This window comes from Pinus tabuliformis, chromosome 1_2, assembly GCF_031772625.1.
Source record: "Pinus tabuliformis cultivar Carrire ecotype Pingquan chromosome 1_2, CPIR1, whole genome shotgun sequence".
Taxonomy (NCBI): Eukaryota; Viridiplantae; Streptophyta; class Pinopsida; order Pinales; family Pinaceae; genus Pinus; species Pinus tabuliformis.
In genome coordinates, this window is record NC_142298.1 from 275164101 (window position 1) to 275180606 (window position 16506).

The following is a 16506-nucleotide window of genomic DNA, read 5'->3' on the forward strand; positions in this document are numbered from 1 at the left end:
TCCTTGGCCTATTTTGGACAAAAACCTCTATCAGTTTTCCCAAATTCACCTTTTATTGCTCAAAAACATCATTGGAGTAAAACCTATCCCGATGTCTGGAACAGGGGATTTGTCGAAATGAATCGAAATGAATGGGATAAGGGGCTTATAAATTCTTGAGAAAATTTTTGGAAGTAGGGAGGTATGTTAGGAAGCAGAGGAAAGTGGAATTTCAAAGATTGAGTGAGGGGAGGAGGTCCAAAAGGGAAAAACACAGGCCAAACCTAGAAAATTGTCATGTTGTAGCAAGAAACTAGGGTTTGTGGGAAAATGAGGAATTTGGGGTATCTGAGTGATGGGAAGTGTTTAATAAGGTACATTAAGGATAGGGGAAGGTGTATGAACATCAGGATACAAGTTTGCTGATGATTTGACCATCCAAGAGAAATTAGCTTCAAAACCCTAGGAGAGGGAAATGAACTTTACCTAGGCGCAACTGAAGCATGAACAAGGTGTAAAATGACCCATTGGACCCTGACATGATGATGACAACCCTCTGAATGATGGTAGAATCAGCTGAATGGTGACATGGACCAAAATTTGGACAACTTTGAAAGGAGTGAAAACAAAACCTAGACTTGATAGCTAGTGACCCAATTTTGCTTGAAGACTCACTGAAATGACAAAATTTGACCTTGACACCTTAAAATCACTTTGTAAGAGCATGTTTGATCACTGGAGGAAGGCTGCAAAGACTGACACTAATAGAATGATTTACATGAAAATATTCCTGATTATGATTATTTTCCCCTTCTTCTTCAATCCACATTTGGTCATATTTTTAAAGGAATTCTTCATGCTCATCATGATTACTGGATACCACGTACATTTTTAATCATATATTATATTTGGACCTAGGTCAAAATAAAAAAATATTATACCTATTTTAGTAAAGATACCTCTGAGTGCTAGAGCCTATTTATGGTGTTCTTGTTTGCATTGTGATCTTCTTTATTGAAATTGTCTTAATGATGAACACAAAATAATGATGATGATGAACTTACTTTATATCACAATAATTGTCAACATAACAAGAGAAAACATTATAAAAGAAACCTTAATTCCATTTGCCCTAGTTTTTCGCAACGTCTATGGTCTTGGAAGATTTGAAATTTAGAAATAAAAAATTTCTTGAAATCAAATGCAAATCAAAACTAAATCATGCACCTAGTAGCCAAGTGCCTGGTGGGATAAAGTTGAGCAGTGCTTCGATGAGTTTTTTTTACATATATGACTCCAACTATAGTTAATCATTCAAATCCATATATGCGAATGAAAGTACCTACAAAACAAAGGAAGGAGGAGAAGTTAGATGTGATAAATAATTAGTAAAATAAAAGAAAAATCATATCAGTGCCTTATGCCCAATTAATATAGTAAGGGTTTCTCCTACTGCCATGCATGAAAAATGACAGTCTATGGTATTTCACTCAAATAAAAACACAATTGTCAAAGAAAGACAAATACTACATGAATTTGTTTTCATGGAAAAAAATTTATTTCTTATAAAACTTTATGTAACTCCTGCTCGGCCAAGACATACAAGACTAATATCAAATAAATTTTGTTGTCTCACCTAAACCCTTACCATTTAAAGCTCTTTTCTTCAAATATTTATTCCACTTCAACATCTGAATTAAAACTAGTTGTCCTACACATATTCATGAGACCAATGAGGCAAACTTAAATTAAATTTGACCAAATATTAAAATTAATTTTTTGAATAAATAATAATTAACAATACTTGCATGCATGAATACCTAAATGATATCCCCTCAATTTTGAGAATAAATTATTGGATTAGCTTAATCTTGGAGAAAACATCCCTCCACTCGACAAAGCAGCAACAAAGTCAACATTGACTTTCTTGTTGCTCTGTTGGATTGATGATGTTTTGGTCCAATATTATCCAAATCCTAATTTATTCTCTACTGAATAGGGCTAACCACATGAAGGTGGAATCTCTCATGGTTCCTCCCCCCCCACCCACCCCCACCCCCCCCACCCAAAGACGTCACTCTCAATTCTCTAATACCCTGTATATATACTATATAGGAAATAGTTGGAAGCAAGACATTAAGATACATAAAACAAATAAATAGAAATCATTCATCCATTCATTCGTAAATCCACAAAATATTTCATCTCAAAAAAAATTATCATAAAAAATATGTTTACATAATATGAAACAACATCATGTACATAGAGAGACATATAACAATTATTCATTAACATATAACATTCATTCATTCATTAATCATAGACACAAAATAATTCATCTCAAAAATAAATATCATCAAAAATATGTTTTCATAATATGGTACCTGATGTTTCTAATGATATAACTATTACAATAAATTTTTTTCTTTATTTTTGATGACCTGGTGTTATCGGGAAAACTAGTGTCTATGCAGAGCTACTAGTCCCACTAAGGTTGGTAGCTACCTTAGAAACAAACAAACTAAAACTATTTTCGTTTTCCTTTATGAGAAATAGATAAGAGGGGAATAAGGAGACCAACCTCTGTCTTGCGCTTGGTTCCTTGCTCGATTCCTCTCCCTTCTGATAGATCTTTGCTACTCACTTCCTTGTCTACCCAACTTCACAAAGCACCTGTAGAATCAAAGCAGCATAACACTATCCAAGAAAATAGATCTATTATCATAAACAATATAGGACCAGATATATATTGACCACACAAATGCACATAACATCAATCATATAAGAATGTGGAGGAAAACTTGAATAGATTTATTGATAATCAAGAAAGAGCAAAGAGGATTACAACCAATTGTTCTGACCCAGCATCATCCTCTCAGAAAGAAAGCCCTTCTTCACCTCATGAAAAGCTTAGATCACCCAACACTATGATATTGCACCAAGAAACTAGCAGCACTTGCTTACAAGATACAAAATCCTAGCCTCTGGATCTCTGGGATGAGGGATCCATATATAGATGTTTGCAAGGGGGGTGATGTTGGCATTATGAGACAAGTGTTGTCCTTGATGGCAACTCACACAGATGGTAGATCAAGTGCAGCAGATCAGTAGCAAAGAATTGATGATCAGACTACAAAGAATGAAGAAAGAAGAGTGTATACGCAGGTTCACTATATACCAAGTAGGGTATACATGCAGGTTCACTATATACCAAGTCGCAGGTTCGCTATATACCAAGTAGGGTATACACACAGGTTCACTATATACCAAGTCGCGTATACGCAGGTTCGCTATATACCAAGTAGGGTATACACACAGCTTCATGCACGGAAAAGCATGTACATGTCGGAAAGCTTACTTTTGGTTCGTGGTAGTTAGTCCTCGGTATTTGAACCTATGGTTTTGGACCATGGTATCTCGACAAGTGTGTTGATCCCAAGTATTGGGCTCTTGGTATTGATTTATTATGGTTTTGGACCATGGTATTGAGCAAGGCCTAAGACTATAAAAGGAGAAGAAGATCATTAGGCAAGGGTATCCAAAAAAGTCTTGAATATCTGAGGAAGTATGAGATCTAGTATGCAGGTTATGGGTTAATGATGCATTGCTTGATCTGAGCTAAGGAGGGATCTCACCGGTGGATGGAGAACAAGATCTAAGGATAGATCGGGATCAAATGGTTTGAAATGAACTATTTCTATATGATTGATTATGTTTATTCTAGATCTGTATACTGACGCATGCAATGATCTGAACTGGGTATAACTTAAGTTTGTAATCGCTGCAAGTCATGATTGAATATTTATAGATATGTACACGGGTTGGCTTTGGTGTAAGCGCGTATGTACGCAGGTTGAGTTCATTGTAGTAGCGTATACCTTTTGAGCTATGATATTTGAAGTTACAGGTGGTTCTGGTGGTTAAAGGGTTTTGATGACTGTTTAAAGGTGTCAGTATTCTGCATATATTGTTTGGCTGATTGTGTTTAGCTTCAATAGTGATGGATGAGAACTAATAATGGATCAGGATCATAATGACTCATATTTATGAGATCTGATGGACTAGATCTGGGTGCTAACGCATATATTATCCTTTTATATGTCATGATCTGGTTATGTCTGAAGTCAGGAAGTGCAGCAAAGTTATGAATAAGTGATTAATGACATATACGCTGGTTCATCTTGATGAAGTTGCGTATACACGCAGGTTCGACACTTCCAAGTAGCGTATGCACTCTGATGCATGATTTTGATGGTACAGTTGGTTCTGATTGTTATTGCAGAGTTCTGCTCTGTGTTCTGGTGACTGTGTTGTTGACAGGGTTTCAGTGTTTCAGTGATTCAGAGATTGATGATGCTAGTATTGATTGTTTTGTGCTTCAATGATATTTATGGGTCCAGTATGAAATGTGGCCTTTCAGATTATGTGTTGTGCTTCAGGAGTATCCAGTCTGAAAATTTATGAAACGTGGTACCTGGAGGAGAGAATATTGTAGGCCAGTGCCTACGTACTAGTATCTTAGCTAGTACAAGAGCAAAGGGGGTTGGAGATCCCTTCCAGGAGAGTCTGGAGAACGAGAGAAGGTTGTAGCCTTCTGCAGGTTGTAGCCTGTGTGCTGGTATAAGACTGCACCAGTACAAAAGATTGTAAAATGAAGTTTCTTATTAAAGAAAGATAGAGACGACTTGCAGCAGGGGGTTTTCACCCACATTGGGTTTCCTCCTTATATCTGGTGTTCATGTATGCTTCTTGTGTGTGATGATCTGTTCTGTTTACTACTACTGTTTACTGTTTCTATGGTTAATAATGTTCTGATGCACTCATTAAGGATCAATTAACTGAAACATAAGGTTACTAGATATACGCGGGTTTCGTTAATCACAGTTGCGTATACACGTGGTTTTACTTAAATGAAGTAGCGTATATGAATCTGAATATGGAAATGAAAAAGTTTTATTGATCTGATAATACTGATTCACCCCCCCCCCCCCCCCTCTCAGTATTATTTCCAACAATTGGTATCAGAGCAGGTCCTTTGGTAGAAGCTTGATCGCTTGAAGGAGATTCGTGGAACTATGGGAAAGAAGCTTAAGAAGAAAGCACCTAAGAAGAAGAAGGCATCTCAGAAGAACTATGATAGTGGGTGTATTGATTGGGGATTATGCAGAAGCACTTCAGATTCAGAATCAGACTCAAAATCATTTCAGAATGAACATGAACTATCAGGTACGACTTTGCTATCCTCTGATGTTCCAGCTATCTATCCATTTGGAAAAGATGGAAGTGATAACAAAACAACTGAATGTGTTCTTATGGGTGAGGAAGAAGGATATCAAATAGAGGCAGAATTTAACAGGCTGACAAACAAAATTGGTGAACAAGAAAGACTTCTGAACATAAAGAGTGGTGCCCTCAAAGAAGTTGTTACTAGACTAAAGGCTCAACGAGAGTTATTCAAGGACAAATATCAAAAGTTGCAGGATGAAGTAACATCTCTAAGAGATGAAGTCAATGAAAGAAGCACAACCATAAAGAAACTCAGAGATAGATCAAGTTACTATGAAAGTCTTGAAGCCACGATCCGCTCGCTAAAGGAAGATCTTGAAGAATCAAAGAAGCAGAATAAAGATCTACTCCAAGCTAATGAAAAACAGGTAAACAAAGTTATCAGCTTAAAATCTCAGCTGGAATGTGCCTTCAGAATTCGTCAAATGCAGCAGGATGTGAATGAAGAACAAGAAAAGGAGATTCTCAAACTAAGGCATCAATTGGAAGAAGGAAGGAAAGCTGAAGAAGACATGAAGAAGCAATGTCTAGAAAAGGAAGAACAACTTCAAGTTGAGGTAAATATCTTGAAAGATAAATTAGAAGAAAAAGATAAACTGTTGCGATTTCAAGATAGTACTAAAGATTTGGATGATATTCTTAGCAGTCAAAGGTCTCCTGCTATCAAGACTGGTCTTGGATTTCATGAATCTGTTGAAGGTGAATCTAGTTCACAAGGTGAGGCAAGGAACTCTAAAGAGAAATCTAAAATGATCAACAAGGAGATGAAAGGTCAACCCCATCAACAATCAAGGAAAGAAACTCCTCAAAGAAAATCTTTTACTCCTCCTATGAATAATGTTGAATGTTATGTATGTCATAATTTTGGACATGTTGCTGCTAGATGTGGAAGAAGAAGGGTTCAAAACCATCATGCAGAAAGATCATCACATTCAAGGTACTTTAATGGACATTGCTTTGCTTGCAATATGTTTGGTCACAAAGCTGCTGATTGCTACAGGAGAAATATGAAACATGTAAGATGTTATGCATGTAACAAGCTTGGACATATAGCAAAGGAATGCAGGAACAAAGCACGGACATCACACCAAAAGGAGAAAACAACATCACACTTGAAGATATGGAAGAAGAAGGAAGTACAGTCAGAAAGATGTGGCACAGCACAATATACTCAGACACTGCACAACACAGACACAACAGACTCAGAGGGAGCTGAAAGTATAAAACTTCAGTGTCCTGAATCTCATACGCATGTTCCATAAAGGGAAGTCGCGTATATACGCGAGTTGGATGCTGCACAGTCGCGTATATGATTATCTGAAGAAATTCAGTAGGGACAGGTTCAGGAAAAGGATTTGTTATGTTTCAGTCCATTATTTTCTCTGTTTGATAATGCTTACAGTCTGCTGAGGATGTGTGGAAATGTCTTGATTCTTGTAAAGATGTTTAGAAGGATCCTAACTTGATGATGATGATGTCTTGATGCTTATTGCTTATATATGCATGTTCAGATCTAACAGTGAACAGATGGCACAGGTTGAGGGGGAGCACATGCCTTTAATAATGCATTGTTGGCATTATGGATTAATGGTCCTTGGTGATGATACTTATATGGCTAAATGATATATCTTGCTATGATGTGGTTGTGAGTTGTCTATGATAAACTTTCATATGATTCTTGAAGTTACATAGTAGATGTTCAGATCAGATTAATGGTTGATTCTTTGATGATGCATATATGGTGCTTACATAGTGATCTTCATAAGGATAAGGAGAAGTACAAATCTTGAATACACATCTTCCTCATATGCATAAAGATCATACAGTTATGATGCAGGCACTCTTGTGGATAAGGATTGTTGTTGTTAATGATATCAAGAAGTTTTGTCAAATGAGCTTGAGCTCAAGATACATAGTGCTGATTCATGGATGACTACTCAAAGTTGCTTTGTTGGAGACATGATGATGAGTTCTTATGATGATAGGTTGATACTTACATATGTTGATTGATGCATATGTTCCCAATAATGATACTTGGATCATGTAGATCTTGACGTTGATGTAATGGCTATGGTGGTTTCACATATAATGTGAATGATTTCATGATGATTTTTAAAAAGAGGAGTTGACATCTATGTTCAGACATACCTTGTTACAGGACATTTACAGGTTGCTGATATGGAAATTGTTGTATGCGAGTTTCATAAGGACAATCCGCGTACATACGCTGATTTATGCAGGTGCAGTCGCGTATATGGAATTCTGAAGAAAATCAGCAAGGACAGACTCTGGTTGGAGAGAGTCTGATATGGGTCTGTCAGAGACCATCAGTCACAGGTTCAGGGGGAGCAGATAATCTTCTAATAATGCATTTTTGGCATTACCTTAGAAGCTCTTGGTTCAAGTACTCAAGTTGTTTTGGTTCAGGTGGATCAGCTGCAGAAAGAAGAACAGAAGGAGAACATGGTTGCTGATATATACAGTGATTGTCAGATGCTGCTAATAGTAGTTATTAGTGACTTTCATAAGTCTTGCTCTAGATATTTCGTCTCTATGTCATATATCTCTTTTGTGGTATATATTTCATGGTGTCAAGGTCATGTAACGGCCTATATTGGTTTCCCCACTATGCCTGGGATGAAGATGTAATGTTCTTGTTTTATTATGTGTAAACTTTTGATGTATTCCCACTTGGTTGGGTGGATGAGTCAATTCTAGTATATCCCCACTTGGTTGGGAAATGGATGTATGTATTGAGTCTTTTGGTGATAGGAAGGTCTTTTAAGATGTATAAGTCATGGTTCTTCTTGAAGAACACCTTTTTTGTAGATCTTGCCTACAGTCAGGAAGAGCATGAACATCACACTTCAGCAGTACAGAGACTCGGCATGTACTCAAGGGGATCACATTTAGAGATTTCAGCAGGTACTCAGGGGGAGTATGGATAGCAGAATGTTTATCAAGGAAAGAGAATATCTTGGTCCACCCTTTGCCCTTGATGTCAAAGGGGGAGAGTGATTTGGTGTTGTTGCCATCAAGTCCAAAGGGGGAGATTGTTGGCATTATGATGCATGTGTTGTACTTGATGGCAACCCTCTCATAGAAGAACATCTCACTTACATATAACTGGATCAATCTACAGATGTGACTAAATGCATGGGATGCAGGTCAGCTCAAAGGAATAAGAAGATCAAGTTCTAAGTATGACAAGTTAGCTTTGCCATCAAGTCCAAAGGGGGAGATTGTTGGCATTATGAGACAAGTGTTGTCCTTGATGGCAACTCACACAGATGGTAGATCATAGTGCAGCAGATCAGTAGCAAAGAATTGATGATCAGACTACAAAGAATGAAGAAAGAAGAGTATATACGCAGGTTCACTATATACCAAGTAGGGTATACATGCAGGTTCACTATATACCAAGTCGCGTATACGCAGGTTCGCTATATACCAAGTAGGGTATACATGCAGGTTCACTATATACCAAGTCGCGTATACGCAGGTTCGCTATATACCAAGTAGGGTATACACGCAGTTTCATGCACGGAAAAGCGCGTACATGTCCAAAAGCTTACTTTTGGTTCGTGGTAGTTAGTCCTCGGTATTTGAACCTATGGTTTTGGACCATGGTATCTCGACAAGTGTATTGATCCCAAGTATTGGGCTCTTGGTATTGATTTATTATGGTTTTGGACCATGGTATTGAGCAAGGCCTAAGACTATAAAAGGAGAAGAAGATCATTAGGCAAGGGTATCCAAAAAAGTCTTGAATATCTGAGGAAGTATGAGATCTAGTATGCAGGTTATGGGTTGATGATGCATTGCTTGATCTGAGCTAAGGAGGGATCTCACCGGTGGATGGAGAACAAGATCTAAGGATAGATCGGGATCAAATGGTTTGAAATGAACTATTTCTATATGATTGATTATGTTTATTCTAGATCTGTATACTGATGCATGCAATGATCTGAACTGGGTATAACTTAAGTTTGTAATTGCTGCAAGTCATGATTGAATATTTATAGATCTGTACGCGGGTTGGCTTTGGTGTAAGCGCGTATGTACGCAGGTTGAGTTCATTGTAGTAGCGTATACCTTTTGAGCTATTATATTTGAAGTTACAGGTGGTTCTGGTTGTTAAAGGGTTCTGATGACAGTTTAAAGGTGTCAGTATTCTGCATATCTTGTTTGGCTGATTGTGTTTAGCTTCAATATTGATGGATGAGAACTAATAATGGATCAGGATCATAATGCCTCATATTTATGAGATCTGATGGACTAGATCTGGGTGCTAACGCATATATTATCCTTGTATATGTCATGATCTGGTTATGTCTGAAGTCAGGAAGTGTAGCAAAGTTATGAATAAGTAATTAATGACATATACGTTGGTTCATCTTGATGAAGTTGCGTATACACGCAGGTTTGACACTTCCAAGTAGCGTATGCACTCTGATGCATGATTTTGATGGTACAGTTGGTTCTGATTGTTATTGTAGAGTTTTGCTCTATGTTCTGGTGACTGTGTTGTTGACAGGGTTTCAGTGTTTCAGTGTTTCAGTGATTCAGAGATTGATGATGCTAGTATTGATTGTTTTGTGCTTCAATGATATTTATGGGTCCAGTATGAAATGTGGCCTTTCAGATTATGTGTTGTGCTTCAGGAGTATCCAGTCTGAAAATTTATGAAACATGGTACCTGGAGGAGAGAAGATTGTAGGCCGGTGCCTACGTACTAGTATCTTAGCTAGTACAAGAGCAAAGGGGGTTGGAGCTCCCTTCCAGGAGAGTCTGGAGAACGAGAGAAGGTTGTAGCCTTCTGCAGGTTGTAGCCTGCGTGCTGGTATAAGACTGCACCAGTACAAAAGATTGTAAAATGAAGTTTCTTATTAAAGAAAGATAGAGACGACTTGCAGCAGGGGGTTTTCACCCACATTGGGTTTCCTCCTTATATCTGGTGTTCATGTATGCTTCTTGTGTGTGATGATCTATTCTGTTTACTGCTACTGTTTACTGTTTCTATGGTTAATAATGTTCTGATGCACTCATTAAAGATCAATTAACTGAAACATAAGGTTACTAGATATACGTGGGTTTCGTTAATCACAGTTGCGTATACACACGGTTTTACTTAAATGAAGTAGCGTATATGAATCTGAATATGGAAATGAAAAATTTTATTGATCTGATAATACTGATTCACCCCCCCCCCCCCCCTCTCAGTATTATTTCCAACAGGTGAGTCAGCTTTTTATATTTGATTAGTGTCCTCTCTATGATAGTTCTTGATTCCACTTGGAGATTGATGATCTCTTACTCATCCTTGGGCGAATGTAGAGAGGCAAGTGTCACAGGAGAAGTTTCTAGAAGATTCCATGATCCTCCACCTTGCAGATTGACCCTACCATTTGTCCACTCTCACCCATCACACCCCATAGAAGGGCTTTTTAAGATGCATCATACCTACTGTGTGTATTTAGGTGGGATGCAGCGCACTTTGATAATGGAGCAGGTGAGATGGTCCAGTTTTGACCAGTTCTGAGAAGTTTTTCATGGAGAACTTCTGGGAGAAGATGTAATCAGTTGACCTTGTTCTTTTAGAGGTTGGAACAACACTTTTAGGGACTTAAGAGCCCTTGGTTTATGGACATTTATGATTGGGGTTGCAGTGCCCAAAAATGTCTATAACAGTTGCCCCCTAAAGCATGAGGTCGTTAATCTGTTGATGTCGGGTGAAATGCTTTATCATGAGGATCTGAAGTTCTTTCAAGCTGGAAAGCAACCTGTAATAAGATACAATACAATACATTATCTTCATAATATTTTCATGATCTAGCCGAGGCGGGCATTCCCATTCTCAGCTTTATAAATTCATTTTCATGTACATAAGACAGACAATCGTCTGAGTGTAGACTGATGATTCTGGTAGAGCCATCATCGCTTAGATCAGATGATTATCTGTGCAGTGATGATGTACATTTGATGTCTTTATTTTCCTAAATATATATCGCAGCCCAGATGGATGAAACTAGATCCGGGGTCTTCAATCTCGTTCGATCTTCACTCAAAGTACAAGTCGATCCATGTGAGAGATGTTATGGAGTCGAACATGGAAAGACATCGCCTGATTACCAACCAATGATGTAAGTTGTTAACAGGCGCGAGAGGAATCACCGATAATGATGATGACCCTCAAGGTACTGCTATACAATTCACGTGGTGTGAATAAGGGACTTGGCGTCGAACACCACACAAAATATTTCGGTCGAAGGCCATTGATGTAAACCTATCGCCAGAAGTGAGAAACTTGCCATTGAGGCATGCAAGGTTCAAAGTACTGAAAGGGTTGTTCCTAGATCAACTTCTTGGATAATGCGCTGATGTTGACAAGAAGCGATCCATCAGAGGAGGGCCTTAATGATTCCCACATCAATGACACGGAACAGAGCAAATGATTTTAATGGAGGTGAAAATGATCTGGTGATATAAGGTTCAAGGTGGCAGTCATGAAAGAATGGAGCATGAATGTATTGCAGTGGGTGAGACACGGGTGAATTCTCTGAGCGACCTCTCTTGAACGTGTCAGTGACACTGACATGATGGATTGGTAGCATTAACCCCAAATATGGATGGTGTGATGGAACCATGGTGATGTGACCAGTGAATGGAACAACCCAACCCAACTCGAATGCGGAGTGAAAGTGTCATGTTCAAGAGCGACTTGCTACCGATAAAGTTTCTTCAAGTTTTCTTCCCAATTTTCCCCAGTCATTGCTGACCAGTACCTCTTTATTTTTTTTCAAGCTTGAGGAGGATAACATATGCTTGTTCTATAATTTTCCCTTCGGGCAAACCCATCGCTATGTTTTAACGAGCCTAGCGATAGTGAAACTCGTTCTTGTCTGTACGGACAAGTTTGTCGCTATTCGGTTTTAACGAGTTTAATGACAAGGATAACTCGGTCCTTTTCAATTTTAGAGAGTCTGAAAAGGGACGTAAAGAAAACTCCAATAATCCTTTTTCGTCATATAATCCCTTGAGTCCGAAAAAGTATAAAACAATACAAAAGGGATGGATTTTCGGTACTTTTAACAAGCCGAACAAAGCAAGCGCTCGATCTTTTTGTGTAATAATCCCTCAAGTCCAAAAAGATTAAAATCTAAAGGAGGGATAGCACTTCCGGTCCCTTTAAGAAGCTGGAGAGGCCAATGGCTCGGCAATCTTTTCATATTTTACGAGTCAGTTGAAAAGATCTTAAAGGAGACTCGTGTTTTGAGGAATGAGTGATAAATATGGGTAGCATCTGATTCCAGGTAAGGTTCGGAATTTTCCAATCACGGCAGTGTCACAAGGATGGCTAATAGGATCACTCTTCACAGTTGTTCCTCAAAAGGGTAAACAATCAGATGGAGGTGAATGATCGGCCAAAACAAAGTGGAGGTGATGATGAGAACACGACCAAGGCTTCAAAGGCTGATGGTAATACATTCACAATGGTTATTTATCGGAGAATGGTTCATTTTTTAATGAGCTTAAACTCTAGGGGAACATTTGCTCATTGCTTATGTTTATTTTTTAACGAGCTTGAATTCCGCGTTAAAACTGCTCGATTAATCCAGTCGTATAATAAGGATGTCTCATATATAAAAACGGCATTATTTCAAAGCTTTGCCCCGCATCCTTTCTTTATGCAAGTTAGGAAACGACCAATCCTACGAGTTTAAAGGGTTAGAGAACCTATAAATTTAAAAAAATAAATGGTCGCTCTTCGCTTGCATGCCAAAAGGTTTGCATGCCCCCAGGTATAGCGAGGTAGAGTTTCCAGGTTACCCCTCAATTTGCAGACAAAACATTTGTTTTATCCGGAAAGGCATACCTTAACAAAGGTATCTTATTCCAGTATAATCCCATTTTCCAAAATGGATGGGTGTGTCAGGCCAGTCATATACTCTCCGCGGAAACCCACCCTATACCCAAGGTTTTCCTGTCGAAACAGGCCAGGGTGCATGCCCCCTGGGTTTCAGTCATATCCTCTGAATCAATCGCGTTCATCAGGAGGATGGACTGGGGATTGATGAGACATTCCTTGCATGAAAAGACCATTCAGGGTTGGTATATGACTATTTGCTTTGTGTGAACCGGGGAATGAAAGTTGGTCTACGAGCTTGACCACTCTTCCTTCGTGCGGAAAACACATTACTCTAAAGGGTGAGGAGACAATGGCTCCCATGCAATAAATATAGTCTTGTCCAAGGAGTAGATTATAATCCAGGGGTCCTTGGACTACCATTACATTCATGTGAACAGTTTTCCTTCTCAACGTTATCAACACATTGGGAAGGATCCCTAACGGTCGACTGGTTCTTTTGTCAAAGCATGTTAGATTTCTCATCTCAGGCGAAAGTGATGGTGAACCAAGCGCTTTCCAAGCAGTTGAGGAAAGGATACTCATAGAAGCCCCTTCATCTATGATGGTACCGACCATGACCATTCTATATATTTGAGCAATGATTTGAAATGGTACACTAGCCGATAAGCGGGGTCTGCCTAGTAGATTCCAATTGAAGGAAACAACTAGGTTGCTTGGAGGTGGGACCAAATAGATGGCTGGATACGACTCTGACGAACTTCCTTCCTACGGTAAATGAACGGGTAGACTGCCCACATGTTCATCGGAGTCTGTGCTTACGAAAAGAATTTGGACACTGTCATCCTTGTTCTCTTCGATGACTGTATCATCTGAAGGTGGATCCTCTGAAGGCAAGACCAGGTCAACTGCCGCCTCGATCTTTTGAATTTCGTCTGGTGTGGATTCAGATGGTTTATCTTCAATGATAGACGCTTCGGCTGACCATAAGGGCGTGTCAGCTGGATTTTCAACTAGTGACAGACTTGGCAAGAGTTTCTTATATCCCGGAGGAAGTCGTAACAGTGAAACCGGATAGTCGTCCAAAACTCTTTTAGCCTCGTCTAAGAAGGGACAACGGTGAATGGCGTGATCACCTTCACACAATTTACAAGGAAATTTACATCTTCCTTTTTTTCAAGGGGCTTCACTTTCGCTAGTTGACGGTGTACCTTCAACATTATCATCAGAGGTTGACGACACCAGATTGTGCAAACGGGGAGACCAGTCCCTTAAGATCTGAGGGATGCAAGGACAATCTCGATGATAGTGGTCTCCTTTACAAATGACACATGGCGATTTAGGCCTCGTCATTGCAATGTGCGGATTTTCACTAGACGATGCTTGGTTGCCCCTTTTCGCCTTTGGCTCCTTCTTCTTCTTCTCTTTCTTCTTCTTCTCCTTCTTCTTCTCGGTTACTTGATCTTTGGCCTTACCAGCTTCATCAAGCGAAGAGGAAGGAGGAGAGGAAGAATTGGACAACGTAGAGGTTTGGGGGGTAACTTTGGTATCGTTTAGTTGCTGACTTGATTGTTCAGGAATCACGGGGTTCTGAACGACAGAAGTTGAGAAGAGCCATACGAGCAAACCAATTGTCAATCCTGGAAGCGACAATGTGGCCATATGGGGTGCACCAACATCTCCCCAAGAGGAGAAGGGACTAGGATTTCCCCCAAGGGGAACTCCTTGGTTGGTGGGCTCCATTCTTCTCAACCTAAGACCAACGTAGGAAAGGTGATATTTATTCTGTTTAAAATAAATTTTAGACGCTTTGACACAGCTTGTTTTTTCAATTTTTAAGAGTCGAGAAAAAACGAAAGATGACTCTAGTTGCCTTTGATTTTTAATGAGCCTGAAGTGACAAGTGCTCAGATGGACCTTTTCCTTTAAGGAGTCTGAAAAGGAACGAAAGGGACTGCTCTGGAAATCTAAACAGAGGGATTACCAAACCAATCGCAAAACTGCAGAATACTTTTTACGGTACGGCAGTCAATCTTCCCGAATGCTGTGTTCAGTGCATTGCGATCGATATGGCGGCAAACATGGCTTCCTATGGATAAAGGATAAATCCTATTGTGTTCTCCCAATATATACTCAACGGTACGTGGGAGCACAAGTCCATACTGGCACTTATCGTCTCAAGGTGGAGGAATCACCCAACCAACAATGAGAACAACAGTTACCAGGCTTAACGACGTCGGAATACGTCTCTAGCCTAGACTTCTAGATGTTGTGCAATAGGTTCCAAAGCGTTTTTAGATTCATTAAATTTATTTTACAATTGATCTTGCTTAAGAAATTTTCCTTTCCGGTTCACCGCGTGATGTAGATGTATAATTCCTAAAATGCAATCTAAGATGATAAACAGTGGTTTAATCTTCTTTTTGCAATGAAAATCCTAGCTACTAAGGAAAGAGAGATGGCGTTCTTTCAACATAGAGCAGAGAGAACACACTATATGCACTGTCCTAAATCAAACCAACAAACAGTCTAAATGCAAATGCACGTGCATGTATTTTTTTCAGCCTTCTTAATGTGTGAATGATAAAAAGAAAGCTAAGCGCAAATCTGAATTATTTTTCAAAGCGACGTTACTAACAAGTTTCTTTTCAAGACAAAATGAGGACAATGACGACACTTTGCGATTTGGAAATGAAAACTTGCTTTCGACACTTGAAAAACTACTAATTCAAATCAAATACAAGAGTAACAGTGTAATCGACTATCAAGAACAATCAAATTCTCTTCTATGACTGAAAACGACACTTGCGACACTTTCAAATCAAGAGACGATAGTACGATTACGCTACTTCTTTGTAAAAGAGAACTGAAAATGGGTCAAAATACATAAAAACATTTACATTCCTTTGCACAATAGAGGCGAAATAATGGTAAGGAAGGGGGTTTCAATAGAGGTGTATTGACTACAGGCAGTAAAACTCTTAAATAGAGCTGAAAAGAGTGAACACAGAAACCAAATCTAGGAGCAAGAAAGGACTTGTTTGATCAGCGCACCTGTAACACAGTGAACTGGAGATGCAGTGCACCTACTACACTCGGGAAGTGCGATGCATCTAGAATTCACAGAAGAGACAGTGCGTTGGACCAGGGATGAGACTTTACTGGGTTCCGGGTCACAGTTTGCAGCTCAGTTCAGGGATTTAGGCCGAGCAAGTGGTAATCAGTAAATCAATCACAGGGGTAGATCTAAAGAGGTTACTAGAGCCACCACAAGCGCAATTAGAGAGCTTGTAAATCAATTTTTCAGTTCATAAACAAAACTCGGAGATAGACTGAAGCAGCATTGATCTACTTTGCACTTGCATAGAAAATGC